The following is a 19,792-nucleotide window of genomic DNA, read 5'->3' as shown; positions in this document are numbered from 1 at the left end:
AAAAGAGAGGGTGAAAAGAACAGAGAGAGGGTGAGAAAGAGCAGCAGAGCAGGATTTGAGGACCCGTGGGCTGCTACCGTCTGGTCCAGTTGCAGAATCAGAGTCGAGGTTTGACAAAAACTTCTCCACCTTGTCAGAAGAGAAGGACACAGAGTCCAGGAGCAGTTGGGTTCGACTGGGAAAGGTGGGAACAGAGAGAGATGCGTTTGGGACACAAGATTTTGAGGCAAACACAGAGTTGAGGCATTCGGCTTTGTCACATGCGGTGTCAACTGTGTAGCCATTTGAGGTAAGGGAGGGGATGGAGGGGGAACAAACACCAGAAACGGATTTACCCAGACGCCACCAGGATTTGGAGGAAGGAGACAGGTTTGAGAGTTCAATCTTGAGTGTGGAGAGATAGTGCTTCCTGGCATTCCTGAGGGTAGACACAAACTTGTTCCGAGCTTGGTGGAAGGAACTGAGATTGCCTTCAGTTGGATTTGCCTTCCAAGAGGCAAAGGCAAGTTGCTTCAGGGCAACTGCCTCACCACAAGATGCAGTGTACCATGGACGGGAGGAAGGGTAAGACAACTGTAGACGAGATGGGATAAATCTGTGCATGAGAGAGAGCAGTTTGCTTTGGAAGAATTCCCAGGAAGGATTGATGTCAGAGGCAGTAGAGATGGGAGACCGGTCCAGATGATTGATGGCTGCTTGCAGACCGTGCCAGTCAGCCTGAGTGAAATGCCAGACTCGTCGGCGCTGAGGAGACTTTCTGAGAATGGCCAGAGAGATGTCCACTTTAACAAGCACATGATCAGAAGAACCGATTGGAGCAGAAGAAACATTTGCAGTGAAGTTTGTCATAACCATGTCTGGAAGAGAAGATACTCCATTGACTGAGATCCGGGTCAGGAAATTGACAGATTGTGTCACTAGATTGGTGTCAGACGCCATAACGATGCCCAACCGTCTCCATTTTTGTTTTGAAGACCGGGTTGTCTTTTTCCGTATCCAACACCAGATATGTGATTCCATATTCACACCCCATGATAAAGAGTGGTCACCTGTTCAGGATTACTCTGTCGAGTGCTTCGTCATCCATCTCCAGTAAGGAAACCTGACGCACAATGCGGACACATTTCAATCACAACCAACTATGTCTGGCTACAGTTCTTTGTTCTCTTGCTACTTGCCAGGGGGTCGCTTTTTAACATTAGGGTCCGGGCCCTATGTTTCTGAACACTTTATGGCCGTATGTTACCTTTTCTGGGAAAATCATTTTGAAGTGGCTGTGAGAAGATGATTTATTCATTTAATTGCCCAAAAGGTGACCAATTTGAAATCAAATTTCAAATTGAATTGGCCGTATCCACCTATTAGGCCTGGCTATTTGAATTCTTGATTTATTATTTAATGAATTTGAATACCAACACAACTAGATGGTATTCATAGAATACTTACCCTGCGCAGTCAACTTGTTGCGAGCCAACTCTTCTCTTTTTGAACATTTTTTTTTCTTTGATCCAATGTGGCTGCCAGACCATGTGAGCGATGACGTCATAAATTTATATTCTCTAATATAATTGTTGCATAGATCACGCTCAATACATTTCAAACTGATCAGACTAAGCATTGTCCCTGTCGAATTATGACGTCATAATTAAGGCACCGATGACATCACCATCAACACATCTTATTCTCCATGGAGAGTACTTGACAATGAGCCATGTTTCAATTTTTTCCATTAAGCGGTTTGGGAGATATAGAGGTGTAACGTTTTTCCAAGATGACGTCTATACCACGTGATCTATGACGTCATAATTATGAATAAAAAAATTATACAGGTGGAGGCGCTTCTATGGTAAAACTTAGTGTCAATCGGACTAACGGTTGCCGAGAAAATGCATTTTTAAAATGCAGACACGTACGGCACACACGCGTACGGCACACGGCACACGTACGCACCTGAATGCTTAACCTCGCTTTTAGCTTCGCGAGCGCAGGGTAATAAAATACCGACACAATACAATATACACGTCCTCTTGGCTCCTACAAGTACCCAATCTTAAAACTTCCCAAAAACACGACAGCGAGGGTGGGCTGATCTCGGAATGAATTCCAATGGTTTGGAGGGAGAGTGGTCCAGTTGGGGATAAGCTCGAAATCCTGCTTCTTCTTCTTCAACAGAAAGGTGCAAATATTAACACCCTAATTCAGTATTATTATTTTGTTGTAATGTTATTATTATTATTATTATTATTATTATAATTATTATTATTATTATTAAGCTATAGTCATTTTTGTTTGTGTCAATTTTGTTGGAAAAACGCCATAAAAATGTGGAACGACACTCGAGCTGATATCAATAAACCTAAACATGGGGAGTTGTCCAAGACCGAGAAAGGCAACAGAACATGGGAATTCCTCCAGAACTTTTTGCAGTTGAATCGAAAGCAACATAGGACAAGAGCGTGCAAAAATAATGTGAAGGCCTCTGACTCGTGATACAATTAATGCCGCAGAAGCGTCACTCATAACACCCTTTCCCAGCACCACCAGGAGCAGAACCACACAGTACATATTTATGGAGAGAATTTGCATCCTTCTACCTTCGGAACCCTCCGGGGGTGGGGGGAAACCAAGTAGTCTTAGGAGTTATGATGGACCCTTAGTCCTCCTAGCAACTTTGGTTGAGATTGGATAACTAACATCCAAATGCATCGACAGACAGACAGACAGACAGACTGAGAGAGACAGACAGACACCAAAATGTGTATTTCAGTAGGATGTGTAATTATAGACAAATTAGGCCCTCAAGTGTTCTCAATTAGCGCTCTGAAGTGTCATCCAGGCATCCCAGGCAAAAATAGCATCCCTTTACTATAGTTATTCTCTGAAGACTCCTGTAATTAGAACTGTAACCAACTACGGTATATAAGAGTACAACTCTCATATTAGGCCTAGCTCTAACAATACCATTTTGCCTGGATATACCGATGTTCCCCCGCCCTGTGAGCAGAAATTTGATTGGTTAAGACGATGTACAATTTTGCTAAAGTACTGCTAAACCGAGGGTTTTTGAAAGTGCAAACAAGACGATTTTTTTTTCTACAGTGTTCAATATATTGTAACGAATTTGAGAAGTGTAACGGTTTTGTTGTGTGTAACACCCTCGTAATGTAAATAATGGTCGCAGCCGTCCTCCTAGTTAATTCCATGAAACTTACACACAGGCCACGATATATCTTTTTAAATAGTTTATTTCCTTATTCTATGTAGGCTAAATATGTGTTTCCCACTAGATTGACTCTGCATTGCATCAAACGAAATAAAGCGTAGGCCCCTCCGATGATCCATGGCAGCTCAAGTGCCAGGGATTCCCCCACTTGAGCTTTGACAGCAACCGTTTATTGCAGTACTGAACTGCTGTGCAACGTGACGGCGCCTTACCTGCAGCTGCTGACCGGTTTTCGCCATTTGCGGCCATTACGAACAAGGGGAGTGGCTAGAGAAGACGGGTCGCCCCCCTCGTCATAGGGGGGAGGAGTAAGTCGGCCCCGCTCATCCAACCCAGAACAAGGGGTTTGGCTAAGGGAGGGCGGAGCGGGAACCCCCGAGAAAGTGCGCGAAGGTTCGGTGAGAAAACCAATATAAGTCGCCGCGGGACGCACTCCACCCTCTTCCTCTTCCTCTTGCTCTTGCCTCTCTTGCTCTGACCCCGTCCTCTTGCTTGCTGTCGCTCGTTGTTGCTGGGGAGAAGGAAGACGCCTGAACGAGCAGGTGTGTGCGAGCCATCGTGCGACCGGCTGCGCTGCAGCTAAGGGGGCAGCTAAGGGGCCGCAGGCCACGAAAAGGACGCGCCAGGCAGCAATCCACGCTGGACCCTCCATTGCCTCCCAAAAACAACCATCCATCCTCAAGCCATACCTGCCTGCAATATCCCCCGTGTAAGTGTGAACGTCGTCTGTCCTAATCGTTGTCCTGGGGTTAAGTAAATTGACTAGTATAAGCTAACGATTCACTGTGTGACTGCTTCTTCCATCCATTGTTGTAAATAACTTTGATCGCTCCTTCTTTTTGCTTGTGTGTATAATAAATCCTGTTACTCCTCCATACTCTGTCTTCTTCTCTCTTCCTTCTCTTTCGGTCGCTTTAGAGGTTTCCAAATTGAATATCTGTGGTGCGATCTGGTCAACGTTGGGGGAGTCGGGCCAATCGGGGATCCTGTAACGGTCGCAGTGGACCATCCGCTCGGCCCATAATAACATCTAAACCGCGTCCATAACAATTGGTGTCAGGAGTGTCGGATTCGGACCTCGGACTAAATTTGTTAGGCCCAAATTTTGGAACACCAATTGTGTTATTACCGTAACAATTGGTGTCAGGAGTGTCGGATTCGGACCTGGGACTAAATTTGTTAGGCCCAAATTTTGGAACACCAATTGTGTTATTACCGTAACAATTGGTGTCGAGGAGTGAGATTCGAGGCCCGAACCAAATAAATAAATAAAAAAAACATCTAGGAAAAAAAATTTGGTCAAAATTATAAAGTACCGAAATTTTGTTTTATAAAACCCGAATTTTGAGATCGCGCCATGGACAATCAAGGCGATCGGATGTCGGTGGGGGAGATAGACGGGTTAGGGGTAACCCAGGATCAGAGGGGAGAAATGGAGGAGAGCAATGAGGAGGCGGTTGAGGGGGTATCAGACGCACAAAATGGCATCCTCGCGCACGAGGCTTCAGGTGCACAAAATGGCGGCCTCGCGCACATGGTTATTGTGGCGCCAAATTTAGCCGCGTCCGCGACCGTAGCAGCGCCACTGGTGGATTGGAATCTCTTTATGATCCAAATGAAGGCCCTTATGGACAAGAATAGTGAGCAAATAAGGGCTCAGAGTGAGCAAATGGGGGCAATGAGGGACGAAGCGAGGGGTACCGGTGAGGGGTTAGACAAGAAATTTGGGAAGTTAGACAATAATTTTGAGGGGTTAGACAACGGGATAAAAGAGGTGAAAAATGGGTTAATGGGGTTAGAAAATAGGATGGAGGACAAATTGCGGGAAATAGGGGAACAATCTGCCAGGGAAATCAAACGAATGGGGAACCAGATAGAGGAGGTGAGAATCGGGGTAGAAACCAAACTGGATGCTCAGAGGGATGAATTGGGACAGATGAGGGTGGCATCTACAAAGGAGAGGGAGGAGATGAAAGAGGAGATACGACGAGGTGTAAGTGAGGAGGTCTCGGGGGTACGCGAGGAGGTAAAGCGAGGTGAAAAGCGTATAGAGAAAGAGGTGAGGAATAATACGGCGAGGTTACAAGGGGGAATAGAAGATCTGACGGAGGAGGTGGAACAGTTGACAGAGGGACAGACGGAGTTAGTGGAGCAGGTTCAAAAGAACACTGCGGTACTAGGAGGGTTAAAGGCGACACAAAAAGAAATTAAAAATGACTTAATAGCGACACAGAGGCAATGTCAGATGGTACGTGAGGGACTGACAATTAGGTTGGACGAGGTGACAGAGGTGATGGAGACGAAGGACCGGCAGGTGAGGATGCACATAGAGACGGTCACGGTAGCCTTAGAGGACGAACTTGAGGAGACACACCGGGAAATAAAAGAGGTGAAGCAAAAGTTAAAGGAGGTGTTAGAGGGGGTGAGTGAAATTAAGAAGAGACGGACAGAAACTAAAAGAGAAATCCAGGAAGAGGTGACGGAATATGTACAAGGTCGGTGCTCAAATCGTGATGTCGTGCTCACTAACCAAATAAAAAGTTTGCAGGTGGCAAAAGAGGTGCGGAGACGAGGTGCCAAGGTGAGTGGCGAAATATTCGGCAATGTATATGATGTGAGGAAAGCTTCAGTCGGCTTGGGGATTGGTTTGGATCCGGGTGTGCGTGAAAGGCCGTTGGTGAAGTGTGCGACAGGTCTGGTGTGCAAAAAAAGAGGTGTACGAGAATGTCCCACCATGGGGTGTGAGTGTGCTGTCGAGAGTGAGTCGGTCGAAGCGCGTGTGCGAGGGGGTACATGGAAGCGCGGTGTGGTAAGTGTTACGGAGGAAGTAACGAAAGAGTGTGCGCAAGAGGATGCGCGAGAAAGGTGTGTAACGGACAGGTGCATGGGGAAAGAGTGCGCTGTCAAGAGTAAGGGGGAATGCACGCCTGTGGTGAGTGTTACAGGGGATGTAACGAGACAGTGTACGCCTGTGGTGAGTGTTACAGAGGATGTAACGAGAAAGTGTACGCCTGTGGTGAGTGTTACAGAGGATGTAACGGGAGAGTGTGCGCGAGCAAGGTGGGTAACGGACAGGTGCATGGGGAAAGAGTGCGCTGTCAAGAGTAAGGGGGAATGCACGCCTGTGGTGAGTGTTACAGAGGATGTAACGAGACAGTGTACGCCTGTGGTGAGTGTTACAGAGGATGTAACGAGAAAGTGTATGCCTGTGGTGAGTGTTACAGAGGATGTTTAGCGACAAAAGAATTGTCGCGCGATTGGGATCGATATGGCCCCCGGGCGTTGGTGAAGGGTCCCGTGTGAGTGGAAATGGCACGTGTGGGAGGAAAAAGTGTGCGTCGGCGAGTGGGTGTGTTATAAAGTGTGGGAGTGAAACCGAGTGCGAGCGAGAATGCACGTCGGGGTGTACGGAGTGTGACACGAGGAGTGAGTTGGTGGTGGAGCGGGTGCGAGAATGCACGCTTGGAATGGTCGAGGGTGTGCGAGGAAGCACACCTGAGTTAGTGGTAGCGTGGGTGTGGGAGAGCCCATGTGAGCGCGTTAGTGGGTGGATGCAAGAGTGCACGCCCATGGTGAGTGTTACGGAGGACGTAACGGAGGAGAGGTGTGGACCAAAGTGTGCGCAAGAGTGTGCACGAGAGGAGTGGTGTGTAACAGGGAGAGCGTTGGTGGAATGTACTGACGGCGGTGGAACGCCGGGTTTTGGGAGTGTGAAAGGGGTAGCGTATGCGTGTGAGCATGCAGGTGAAGCATCGACGGTAACCGGGTTAGCGGTTAGGGCGACGGATAGCCGATGCGAGCACTCGGGGCGCGGCGTGCTTTGTTGGATGCGAGGCCCGGCGCGGATCGAAGCTGCGTCGTTTCTCTTCGAAGCGTCGTTGCCGATTCGGGCTTGGCCCCGCCCTGCACGGTCGAGTCCGGGCCTTGGCGGGCGAGGCGACCGGTCCGGTTCAAGGGCGAGTGGGAGGAAGCGGAACGGTGCCCCCTCGTGGGGACGGGGTTCCGACCGGGGGAGATTGAGCCATCGGGCCCGGGACCGCAAGGTGCCGCGCCGAGATGGTGCGTGGAATCTCGGCCCAACCAAACCACCTCCCTTGAACCGAAAGCCGGACGGATTCAACCTGCAGGCAACCAAATCACCCGAATTCATTGCTCGGCTTTACAAACCGAGTTTAATGATGTCACGACGCACCGAGGCTAGGATATAGTGGACTGTGATGATGGTGATAGTGATAGTGATAGTGATTTGATACAAAATTTATAATAGTGGGTAGAATTGGCAGTAAATGGAAAATTTTTGAATTGGTTGGAATTTGGACGAGCAAAATTGATAGTGGGACCTCCCCGATGTGGTGGGATGGGCAATCCACCATCCCTCACGGCGAGGGGGGGCAAAGGAGCACTAGATTATGGGGTGTATGGCAGTGAAAACTAGCCCGGGTGGGTTAGGATATCGTGTGTAGGGACCTAGAAGATGACATTAGGTGACGTTAAGGTTAGGTAGTGACAAGGATACCTGTAGTGGGGACGCAGGTAGATTAGTGTGGATTATAATGACGAGGGAGCGCAATAGTTGAAAGGGACGACTGGGAAGCGCAAGTTTCAGAGGGGAGTAGTTAGCTGAGATGATGCCGTGTGTTTGAGGATTGAACAGGTGAGAACTGAACAGGTGTGTGGAGCAGTGTATGAGGGAGTAGTGGTGATTGCGTGTTGTGTTGACCAAATGGTCCAGGAAGAAAGGAGGGTGCAGGTGGCACCAGGTGTGAGTGCACAGGTGTGCAATAACAGGTGTATGGAATAAATGGTATGGAGCATTGGAATGGATGGTCGTGGAGTGAGTATGGTGGAAATTGTGGAGTGGAGTGGATGGTGCGAAGGTGTGAATGGGGGAAGAGTGGACCCCCATCACGGATACCCGGGGCGGGTAGTGTAAGTGTTAGGTAGAGGGTATAGGTAAATTGTGGTTGGATATTGGCATCTGTGGTGCGAGTGGAAGAATGATGTTTGGATGGGTGCATTAGTGTTGTGGAAATGGCTGGGCGTGTAGCCTGTTAGTGTGTGTAGTTGGTTTGGGCACTCCACCACTGAGGATGTCGTCCAGGTGAGGCCGCAGGTGGGCTCTGGGAGCCGGTAGTTGTGGATGGGGCCCGAGGATCCGGAGGACGGACCCGGGTAGCCCAGTGCCAGAGGGCACCAAGGGGTGACAGAGCCAGGAGGGGTCTTCCCCAGTTAGTTAGGTTAGGGTGAGGAGCTAGGTAAGCTCGGGTGGCAACTACAGTGGTGGAGGTGTGCAGGTGGGTAGACCTGCTGGGAGAGCTACACGTTACAGCCCAGAAATTGTGCAAGGGCACCGGGAGATGGATCGGGGGAGTGAGACCCCAAATTGAGAAGCACCACAGTTTGGGCAATGGGAATTGGTTTTTAGAACCCATAGTGTAAGTTGGCCAATGGATTGGCAGGGAAAGACCCCGGGTAGTGTAAAGGGTGTTAAAGTCATTTAGAGGATAGTTAGGATTAAAGTCTCCTCGCACCATCTACATGCACTCACCGGAAGTAAAGATGACGTACCTCCACACCATGCCATGTTTAATTATTTTTATGTGCAAATGTTTTGAATTGTGAGACGCATCATGACGTGGGTGTGACATTGTGCTTGATGTTCCATCTCTTCCTCCTTATGAGGATTGATGATGAATTGATGATGGCAAATTTTGGATAGTGGGATTGTGGAGACGAATTTGGTATGGGAAATAAGGGGAAGACGTGACAGTAGCGACGGATTTGTAAAGGTGTAAATTCTTGTAAAGATGGGATAAGGGCAAGGGTAGTGTAGGTGACAGGGGGGGTGACATACGGTAGGTACGAGTTTTTCTCACTTCGCTCTCCGTACGCACTTCACCCTGCATTGCCTTTATTGACGTGTACCCTTGTGACCTTACCCCTCGCTCATTTGTCTTCCCCCCTTTTGTCTCCCACTTGAGGACCTGTGCGCCATTGGGTGCCGAGGGGAGCGTGCGTGAGATGGCCATTGTGCGCACGAGATCCTCAGAACCAGCATGCATTGTGTTGATGTACCACTTTATGGACCGCTGTTCTGCGGCCAAGTACCACTTGATGGACCCCAGGTTCTGGGGCAGGGCACCTCTGTTGGAGACCGGCCATAGTGGCCAGGGAATCTTGCTTGCGGACCTCGGTAAGGCGACACCTATGCCAAACAGGTGGACCACCCTTAGTTGGCCCCTGAGGCCCTAAATAAAAATGAACACAAGTTGTGCTTTTTATTATTTCCAAGTAGGCCGCATGAAGCCAGAAGACGTCGGGAAGAACATCGGCCCAGCAGAGAAAGAGAAGACCACCACCAGTTGTTTTGTTGTGTTTATTATGAACTGTGCACCGAGAGAACTATTATGAACTGTGACTGTGCACCGAGTGGTGCTTTTGGTGCTTTTGGTGCTTTGTGGTGCTTTGTGGTGCTTTTGGGTGCTTTGGTGGTATTGGTACTGGTGCATCGATGCAATGCGTGCTGTCTCCTCCCTCCCAACAGGAATTTCTTTTTCTTGTTCCCTAAAAAAAAAAAAAACACAGGTCCTGTGTTGCATTGTAAATAAGAAATAACGTCACTGTAAATAATTCTCCCCACCGTAAATGTATAGTTTGAGGACAATTCCGTAATTCGGTTAGCTGTGGGCTTGAGTCTGTTAGACAGGGTGCAATGCAATAGGGGGACATACTTATTTGTGTTTTAAGATTGTCACACTCAGGGTCAGGTTAATTGTAGAGGGAATTACACCTACGTGTCACACTAAGTTAAAGTTTGTAGGCCTGAGGACGGGCCTGAAGAAAGGAGGGTGCAGTGTAACGAATTTGAGAAGTGTAACGGTGACTGTGCACCGAGTGGTGCTTTTGGTGCTTTTGGTGCTTTGTGGTGCTTTGTGGTGCTTTTGGGTGCTTTGGTGGTATTGGTACTGGTGCATCGATGCAATGCGTGCTGTCTCCTCCCTCCCAACAGGAATTTCTTTTTCTTGTTCCCTAAAAAAAACAAAAAACACAGGTCCTGTGTTGCATTGTAAATAAGAAATAACGTCACTGTAAATAATTCTCCCCACCGTAAATGTATAGTTTGAGGACAATTCCGTAATTCGGTTAGCTGTGGGCTTGAGTCTGTTAGACAGGGTGCAATGCAATAGGGGGACATACTTATTTGTGTTTTAAGATTGTCACACTCAGGGTCAGGTTAATTGTAGAGGGAATTACACCTACGTGTCACACTAAGTTAAAGTTTGTAGGCCTGAGGACGGGCCTGAAGAAAGGAGGGTGCAGTGTAACGAATTTGAGAAGTGTAACGGTTTTGTTGTGTGTAACACCCTCGTAATGTAAATAATGGTCGCAGCCGTCCTCCTAGTTAATTCCATGAAACTTACACACAGGCCACGATATATCTTTTTAAATAGTTTATTTCCTTATTCTATGTAGGCTAAATATGTGTTTCCCACTAGATTGACTCTGCATTGCATCAAACGAAATAAAGCGTAGGCCCCTCCGATGATCCATGGCAGCTGAAGTGCCAGGGATTCCCCCACTTGAGCTTTCACAGCAAACGTTTATTGCAGTACTGAACTGCTGTGCAACGTGACGGCGCAGTACCTGCAGCTGCTGACCGGTTTTCGCCATTTGCGGCCATTACGAACAAGGGGAGTGGCTAGAGAAGACGGGTCGCCCCCCTCGTCATAGGGGGGAGGAGTAAGTCGGCCCCGCTCATCCAACCCAGAACAAGGGGTTTGGCTAAGAGAGGGCGGAGCGGGAACCCCCGAGAAAGTGCGCGAAGGTTCGGTGAGAAAACCAATATAAGTCGCCGCGGGACGCACTCCACCCTCTTCCTCTTCCTCTTGCTCTTGCCTCTCTTGCTCTGACCCGTCCTCTTGCTTGCTGTCGCTCGTTGTTGCTGGGGAGAAGGAAGACGCCTGAACGAGGAGGTGTGTGCGAGCCATCGTGCGACCGGCTGCGCTGCAGCTAAGGGGGCAGCTAAGGGGCCGCAGGCCACGAAAAGGACGCGCCAGGCAGCAATCCACGCTGGACCCTCCATTGCCTCCCAAAAACAACCATCCATCCTCAAGCCATACCTGCCTGCAATATCCCCCGTGTAAGTGTGAACGTCGTCTGTCCTAATCGTTGTCCTGGGGTTAAGTAAATTGACTAGTATAAGCTAACGATTCACTGTGTGACTGCTTCTTCCATCCATTGTTGTAAATAACTTTGATCGCTCCTTCTTTTTGCTTGTGTGTATAATAAATCCTGTTACTCCTCTGTACTCTGTCTTCTTCTCTCTTCCTTCTCTTTCGGTCGCTTTAGAGGTTTCCAAATTGAATATCTGTGGTGCGATCTGGTCAACGTTGGGGGAGTCGGGCCAATCGGGGATCCTGTAACGGTCGCGGTGGACCATCCGCTCAGCCCATAATAACATCTAAACCGCGTCCGTAACAATATAATTCAATTTAACCTAGAGCGGCACTCAGTAGAGAGCATACCTCTGCCTCGTTGGCCACATCACTCAATGGTGAAGAATCACTTTAAATTTTTTATTATCTGGATCCGGATCCGGATCTCCACCAAAATCGAATCGATTCTTCCTTGTCACACACACAACCGGTCCAACAAGTTTCGTCCAAATCCATCCATAACTTTTTGAGATATCCTGCTATGTATCGTTTTTGGCCCGATCTCCCAAAGGTGAAGAATCACTTGATAAATTAAATAATTCCCATATCCGAATCCATATTCAGATCTTCACCAAAATCGAATCGAATCGTCGTTGTCAGACACATAACCTGTCCAACAAGTTTCGTCCAAATCCATCCACAACTTTTTGAGATAGCCTGCTATGTATCGTTTTTGGCCCGATCTCCCAATGGTGAAGATTGAAGAATCACTTGATAAATTAAATAATTCCCATATCCGAATCCAAATTCAGATCTTCACCAAAATCGTATCGAATAGTCGTTGTCAGACACATAACCTGTCCAACAAGTTTCGTCCAAATCCATCCACAACTTTTTGAGATAGCCTGCTATGTATCGTTTTTGGCCCGATCTCCCAATGGTGAAGAATCACTTGATAAATTAAATAATTCCCATATCCGAATCCATATTCAGATCTTCACCAAAATCGTATCGAATCGTAGTTGTTAGACACATAACCTGTCCAACAAGTTTTGTCCAAATCCATCCATAACTTTTTGAGATAGCCTGCTATGTATCGTTTTTGGCCCGATCTCCCAATGGTGAAGAATCACTTGATAAATTAAATAATTCCCATATCCGAATCCATATTCAGATCTTCACCAAAATCGTATCGAATCGTAGTTGTTAGACACATAACCTGTCCAACAAGTTTTGTCCAAATCCATCCATAACTTTTTGAGATAGCCTGCTATGTATCGTTTTTGGCCCGATCTCCCAATGGTGAAGAATCACTTGATAAATTAAATAATTCCCATATCCGAATCCATATTCAGATCTTCACCAAAATCGAATCGAATCGTAGTTGTCAGACACATAACCTGTCCAACAAGTTTTGTCCAAATCCATCCATAACTTTTTGAGATATCCTGCTATGTATCGTTTTTGACCCAATCTCCCAATGGTGAAGAATCACTTTTTAAAATTCTAGTAGCCGGATCCGAATCTGGATATTCACCAAAATCTAATCATTTCGTCCTCCTGACATTCGCTACCTCTCTGATAAATTTCGTCTGAATCCGTCCACAACCTTTTGAGATATTTTGTTTACAAACAGACAAACAAACAGACAAACGGACAAACAGACAGGGGTGAAAACATAACCTTTGATGGCGAAGGTAATAAAATTAACGTTTTAAAGGTTGCAGAAAAACCCCATAGAATCGGAAGTTTACCGCCGTTGAATTATTTGGGATACACCATCTTTTACACCACCTTATTTAACAGCACGTTAAATTAGCTATTCATGCCTGTCGTTTGTGTCCTTTATGATGTCCCTAAAAGCAGTAAGTTTCCTGTTTGGAATGATTTTCAATTCTTCCTTCACAATCAGACAGGCAGACAGTCTGAAGCATTTTGCTTTACCTCGTCATACAATTTTGCCAAATTACCCCCCTCCTCCCCAGCTCTCCCAGCCTGGTGTTGGCTTAGCGGTTAGGGTGCCGGCTTGGGATCCTAGGATCCTGGGTTCGAATCCTGGTCGATCGCTGAATTAAAGCCAGGGGGGTTGACTCAGCCTGTCATCCTTCAGAAGTCGGCAAATTGAGTACCAGTTCACGGTTAGTAGTAACACAGTCCTGATTGGGCAAATTACGCCCAGCAAGAGGCGACCAACAGGGTTGGTGGCAGGAAGGGCATCCGGCTATAAAACATTGCTTCAAAAAGGGGACCATGGTGCCTAAAAAAGGCAAACCCCCGCGAAGCGGGGAAAAAATGGTCTCTAAAGGTGGTTCCTCTTTTCTCCCCAGTCTCCCACCGATCAACATCCAAGCCTTTCAGCCATTATCAATCTACTTAATCAGAGATCGTTTGTACAGCTGCACAGAAAACCATCCTGAGTTTTAGTGACTGTTTGAACCTTTATCATGAACACAACTGGAGGGATTGGGCCATGGAACTCCCGAGAACACCCTCAACCCCAAGAGTTTCTGTGTATATTTATGGCAAGTTTGGTCAAAATTTACAGGAGGAGGAGGAGTGAGCTAACAAACAAACAAATGGTTCCCACTTTAAAACACAGTTGTTTTGTTTTTATCATCACCGTTATTAGTTCCCTACCCAGAGGGGACTATAGGTTTCATCTGTGTCTGTCCATCTGTCCGTCCATCCCACCTGTGGTTTTCTGGAATTTTTCCCATACTCCATAACATATTCAACTGAAACTTGTTGCAGGCTTTATTATGATAAGTTGCAGAACCAGTTTGGAACAAATCAATTCTCTCCTCTTGTTACTATTGTTGTTATTATTTTTTATGCTGCATGACCATCAATTTGCATAGTTCTGGCTAGTTTGTCAGTAGTAACACAATCCTGATTGGGCAAATTACCTTTTTGTGTACTTTATTTACAACTATTTAGCCTTGTTCCTATTCACATCCATGCACTGTCAGATCATACGATGATGAAGGTAAGCTTCACCTATAGGGAATGATCTTTCCACCAGGTGGAATGCACCAGTCGTGCCTCAGCTGAGGCACTTAATTGTCAGTAGTTTCACTAAGAGTAAATTATTAAATAATTACTATTGGAAATTACATGAATGCAACAAGTAACATTGTCATGGACTCGCTCTGTCTGATGCTGCCTCACAGGAGATACTCCAGCTCGTGGCCAAAGGATTTCATGGGTACGAGAGCTTCAGAACATCATTATTCGGAGTCAACGTGTGAATGGGATCTTGCACACTAAAGTAAAAATAACAACAGAATGTGCTCCTCTCCATGAGGGTGTGAAGCTCTTTCTCTCAAGGTGATGTATTGGAAACCCACCGGATGCAGCTATCAGCGAGTGGGAAATTGCACAATTTACCTTGACACCTGCGATGTGCATTCTACGAAACAACACGGTCATGCTGCCACAACATCCAGCCGAACCACATACTTTACACGCAAACAGCAAGCACACATCCAAACATATAACATACAAACAAACAAATGGCTTACACATCAACTTAATTATGCTGGTACATTACAAGCCATTAATAACTTCCAACCTTACACACAAGCCAAACTCTTTCATAGAAACTGATACAGTAGTTTATTTAGAAATTGATAACTTACAGACTTGACTATAACTTACTTGGATACTATAATCTCTATCTTAGATAACAATGGATACTATAATCTCTATCTTAGATAACAATGGATACTATAATCTCTATCTTAGATACCAATGGATACTATAATCTCTATCTTAGATAACAATGGATACTATAATCTCTATCTTAGATAACAATGGATACTATAATCTCTATCTTAGATAACAATGGATACTATAATCTCTATCTTAGATAACAATGGATACTATAATCTCTATCTTAGATAACAATGGATACTATAATCTCTATCTTAGATAACAATGGATACTATAATCTCTATCTTAGATAACAATGGATACTATAATCTCTATCTTAGATAACAATGGATGCTATAATCTCTATCTTAGATAACAATGGATACTATAATCTCTATCTTAGTTAACAATGGATACTATAATCTCTATCTTAGATAACAATGGATACTATAATCTCTATCTTAGATAACAATGGATACTATAATCTTAATGGATACTTAGATAACAATGAATACTTAGATAACAATGGATTGGTGGTGGGGTTGCTATCTTTATCAAAAACTCTCTTCCTCACTCTCCTTGCACTGCCCTCTCTCCTCCTCACCCCCAGGAGTACCTCTGGCTATGGCTTCCTCTCCGCTCCCACCTTTTGTTAATATGTGTTCTGTACCGTCCTCCAAACAGTGATGACTCCATTTACATTTCACTGTCTGACAACATGGACCAACTTCTATCAACTCATCCAAACTCTCTCTTCCTCATATGTGGCGACTTCAACTGTCATCATGCCAGCTGGTTGGGTGTGGGTACATCTCGCACCAGCCATGGCACCTCAGCAAAGGACTTCTGCGACTCACTGGGACTGACACTGGCAATCTATGGAGATTACATCCAAGAGGGAGAAAGAGAAATGCGCAGCTTCAAAATCCTTAAAGAATGAAGAGCTTTTCCGAATCACAAACACATATGGTTACAATGTTGAACGATAAGGACTTCCCAGAAAGGGCACATTCACACCTGTTGGAATTCTCGGCCAAATCCCCACGGGTGGCCAGAGGAGGTTCTTTGTCTTCCATTGCTCATCCGTCCCTACATCCCACCGCTCATCCATTCTGCTTATTAGCATCCTTCCTTCCCACTACCATCATCCATCTTATCCTTTCTCCCTGGGTTTGTGTTGTCAGCACTCTTTTGCATCCATTTATTGTGTCCTTTGGTTCTAACTCGACGGTCTTCCCCTCCCCACCCTTCCCGAGGAGAATTATCCCCATAAGGGGGGCGGAAGGAGGAGGGGGGAGGAGAGGGGATTCTTACCGGTTCAGATCCCAAATCCTGCCCCTCATACTATTTCAGCTATAAGGATGTAATTAAACATGAATTATTGGCCAACGTTTTGATATCAAGTTGTCTTCTGATACACTTCCCACTCAGGGAGATCAAAGGGAATGGGGAGTTGAAATTGATGGGTATGGGGGACAAATATAACAAGGCAGACACATGAGACTTAGTTCATAAGAGCTGGTTAAAATGGCTGCACATGATGCAGAGGAGAGTCCCCAATTCTGTCCCAATCGGATCTACCAAGGACACTTCAGGCATTGTGCAAAATACGTCATACGTGGTGGCAGACATACCAGCGCTATATGAACGCTATGGATTATAATTATCCCGTCCTTCGCACAACAGGAGATGGGTTTTGTAATCACTTCTGTGTGTCTGTCTGTGTCTGTCTATCTGTGTATCTGTATGCGTGTGTGTGTGTCTGTCTGAGTGTGTGTTTGTCTGAGTGTGTGTGTGTGTGTGTGTGTGTGTGTGTGTGTGTGTGTGTGTGTGTGTGTGTGTGTGTGTCTGGGCCGTAACTTTTACCATTTGAGCTATTGTCATCAAATTTTCACCAAAGTTTTATTATGATAATACGGAGAAGGCAAATAAATAATTTTGTCAAGAGGTCAAAAGGTCAAAGATCAGCATCACATAAAATCATCAATTTTCATCCAATTGACCTGAAATTTAATTTCACCATTTGAGTTTTGTCATCAAATTTTAACTAGAGCTTTATTATGATAATATGGAGAAGACAAATTAATAATTGTGTCAAAATGTCAAAGGCTAGCATCGCATAAAATCATCAATTTTCATCTGATTGACCTGAAATTTAAAGAATTTGTATATTGGGTCATTGAATTGGTTCAACAATCAAAAGCTACAAGCCAATTGTTTTTTTTAGATCAAAAGGTCAAAGTTAAGTTTGTGTAAATTCGCCAATTTTCACCCGATTGACCTGAAATTTTAAGAATTTGCATATTGGGTCACTGAATTGGTTCACCATTAAAAAGACAGAAGCTGCTTTTTAATAGGTCTAAAGCTCGAAGGTCAAGGCTCCATAAAATCATCAATGTCCATTCTAATTTTTATTTTTATTTTTTACTTTTTTCGTTATTTTGAGCATATGGAAGAAGAAGACATCTGAATACAAATGGACGTGGACGGGCTTTTCATTTTCAGATGCTTTCTAGTTATTATCTTTGTGACAAATACAGTTACCTTCCATGGTATTTTCAAGAATGTCACACTTTGAGATGAGAAAGAAACAACCATTTAGCACCGTGGACTCCAACCTGGGGGCCATGGCCCCCTGGGGGGGGGGGGGGCATGGTGTATATCTTGGGGGGCCATGGGGTATTTTGAACCATACTAAAAATTAAATATTGGTTGTTTTTTTTAAATATTGTTTTGACTTTGATATTGTTTTATTTTTTCCTATTGCAGATTTGACGTTATGGCTTCTGCGAGTAAAAAAAGAAAGTATCTTGACGAATACATAAAGCTTGGATTCATGTTCATTACCGTATCTGGCCAAGAGAAACCAAAATGTGTGCTGTGTCACAAGGTTTTGAGTACTGAATCCATGAGGCCATCCAAGTTGAAGTTGCACCTCGAGACGAATCACGCACAACATGCAAAGCAGGATCCCAATTTTTTCAAGCGGCATGAAAGAAATTTAAAGTGACAGAAGTTGGATGAGGGAGGAGCTTTTCAACAACAAAATGTAGCAACAGTCCATCCTTCTTATGAAGTTTCTCTTGAAATTGCAAAGAAGAAAAAACCCCACTCGATTGGGGAGACACTCATCGAGCCTTGTACCCTCCTCATTGTCGAACGGGTTTTCGGCAAGGCAGAGGCTCGCAAAATTGAACAGGTGTCTTTATCGAATAACACAGCGTCGTATCCGTGACATGTCGGAAGATGTGAAACAACAGATCATCAATGAGATTAAGGCGGCGCCTTTCGGCTTGTTTTCTTTTCAACTTGATGAATCGACCGATGTTAGTTCCTGCTCCCAGCTACTGGCATTCATTCGCTATGTCATGGGAGATGATATCAAGGAAGAGCTCTTGTTCTGCAGTGCCCTGGAAACAACGACAAAAGCTAACGACGTCATGGAAAAAATGAAGTTGTTCTTCGATGCGGGAGGAATTCAGCGGGAGAATGTATGCAGTGTCTGTACTGACGGTGCTCCTGCATGCTTGGTTCCAAATCTGGATTCCAAGCAAAAGTGAAGATGCTGGCACCACAAGCGAAAGGAACCCACTGTATGATTCATCGCTATGCCCTGGCTTGTAAGACTCTCCCTCTCTCATTGAAGAAAGTTATTGAAGTCGTAATCAAGATTGTTAACTACATCAAGGCAGGGGCTCTCAACACCCGAATGTTCAAGGAGCTGTGCAAAGACATGAATGCGGAACATGAAACGTTGCTGTACTATACTGCTGTATGCTGGCTTTCGAAAGGGAATGTTCTGAACCGCGTCTTTGAACTTCGTGCAGAAGTCAAACTTTTCTTGAATCTTCAAGGAAAACATGACCTCCTGCAGCATTACGATGAAGAATTGTGGAACGAACGACTTGCTTATCTTGCTGACATTTTCGAGCAGCAGAACCAGCTGAACCTCAAGCTCCAAGGAAGAGCGACTAATATTATTATTTTCCACGATCATCTCAGAGGATTTGTTTGCAAGCTCCAAAACTGGCGCAGGAAAGTGAACACAGGAAACATTGCTATGGTTGAAAGAATGTCTGAATTGCAAGACAGCATGGGAAAAGAGCTTGATTCCGTGCTGAAAAATGACATTCTTGAGCATCTGCGGTCATTGTAGCTAGAATTTCATAAGTATTTTCCTGATTTAGATGACAATGAGGCAAAAATTGTAAGGAATCCTTTTTCCATCAACCTTTGCGTGGAGAGCATGCTGATGGCAATGCAAGATGAATTCCTGGATCTCCGAAACGATTCATTTGCCAAAGACACATTCGAAGAGAAGAGCTTGACGTGGGAATGGGTCACTACCCTAATATCAGCCAGGAAGCTATCCGGGTGCTTCTGCCATTCTCGTCTACCTATCTCAGCAAAGCGGGTTTTCCACGCTGTTGAATATCAAATCGAAACAGCGTAATCGGCTCCACGTGGAAGATGACCTCCGCTGTGCCCTGACTGTGACTCAACCAAGGATACCCCAAATGGTAGCTAAAATGCAATTTCAGCCATCCCACTGAGTTTTTAATTCACTTTTACGGTGCATGCACCGTGTCCCTAGTTTTGATTACCTGAATTGTTGTCGAATTGAGTTTCTTTTTTGTGAGATTATAACACACTGCATTAAATACAGACACAACAGAGGTTTTTAGTTTTCACATATTCTTGACTTGAAACCTTTTCATAGTTTTCTTGTGTGACATTTCTATTTATGCTGTCCATAGTGTTG

General features: G+C 45.4%; 1 long non-coding RNA gene across 1 annotated transcript in view; it reads left to right on the top strand.

Moving 5' to 3' along the window:
- LOC144892650 (uncharacterized) overlaps nucleotides 1–16,337 on the top strand; it is a 189,161-nt gene extending 172,824 nt beyond the window's left edge. The window contains exons 2-3 of the long non-coding RNA XR_013623854.1: nucleotides 14,550–14,706; nucleotides 15,641–16,337. This is a non-coding gene — a long non-coding RNA (uncharacterized LOC144892650). The remainder of the gene's footprint in view (nucleotides 1–14,549; nucleotides 14,707–15,640) is intronic.
- Nucleotides 16,338–19,792: the final 3,455 nt, after the last annotated feature.

Source organism: Myxine glutinosa, chromosome 6, assembly GCF_964187855.1.
Source record: "Myxine glutinosa chromosome 6, kmMyxGlut1.1, whole genome shotgun sequence".
Classification (NCBI taxonomy): Eukaryota; Metazoa; Chordata; class Myxini; order Myxiniformes; family Myxinidae; genus Myxine; species Myxine glutinosa.
This window is presented reverse-complemented; position numbering and strand designations above follow the sequence as displayed.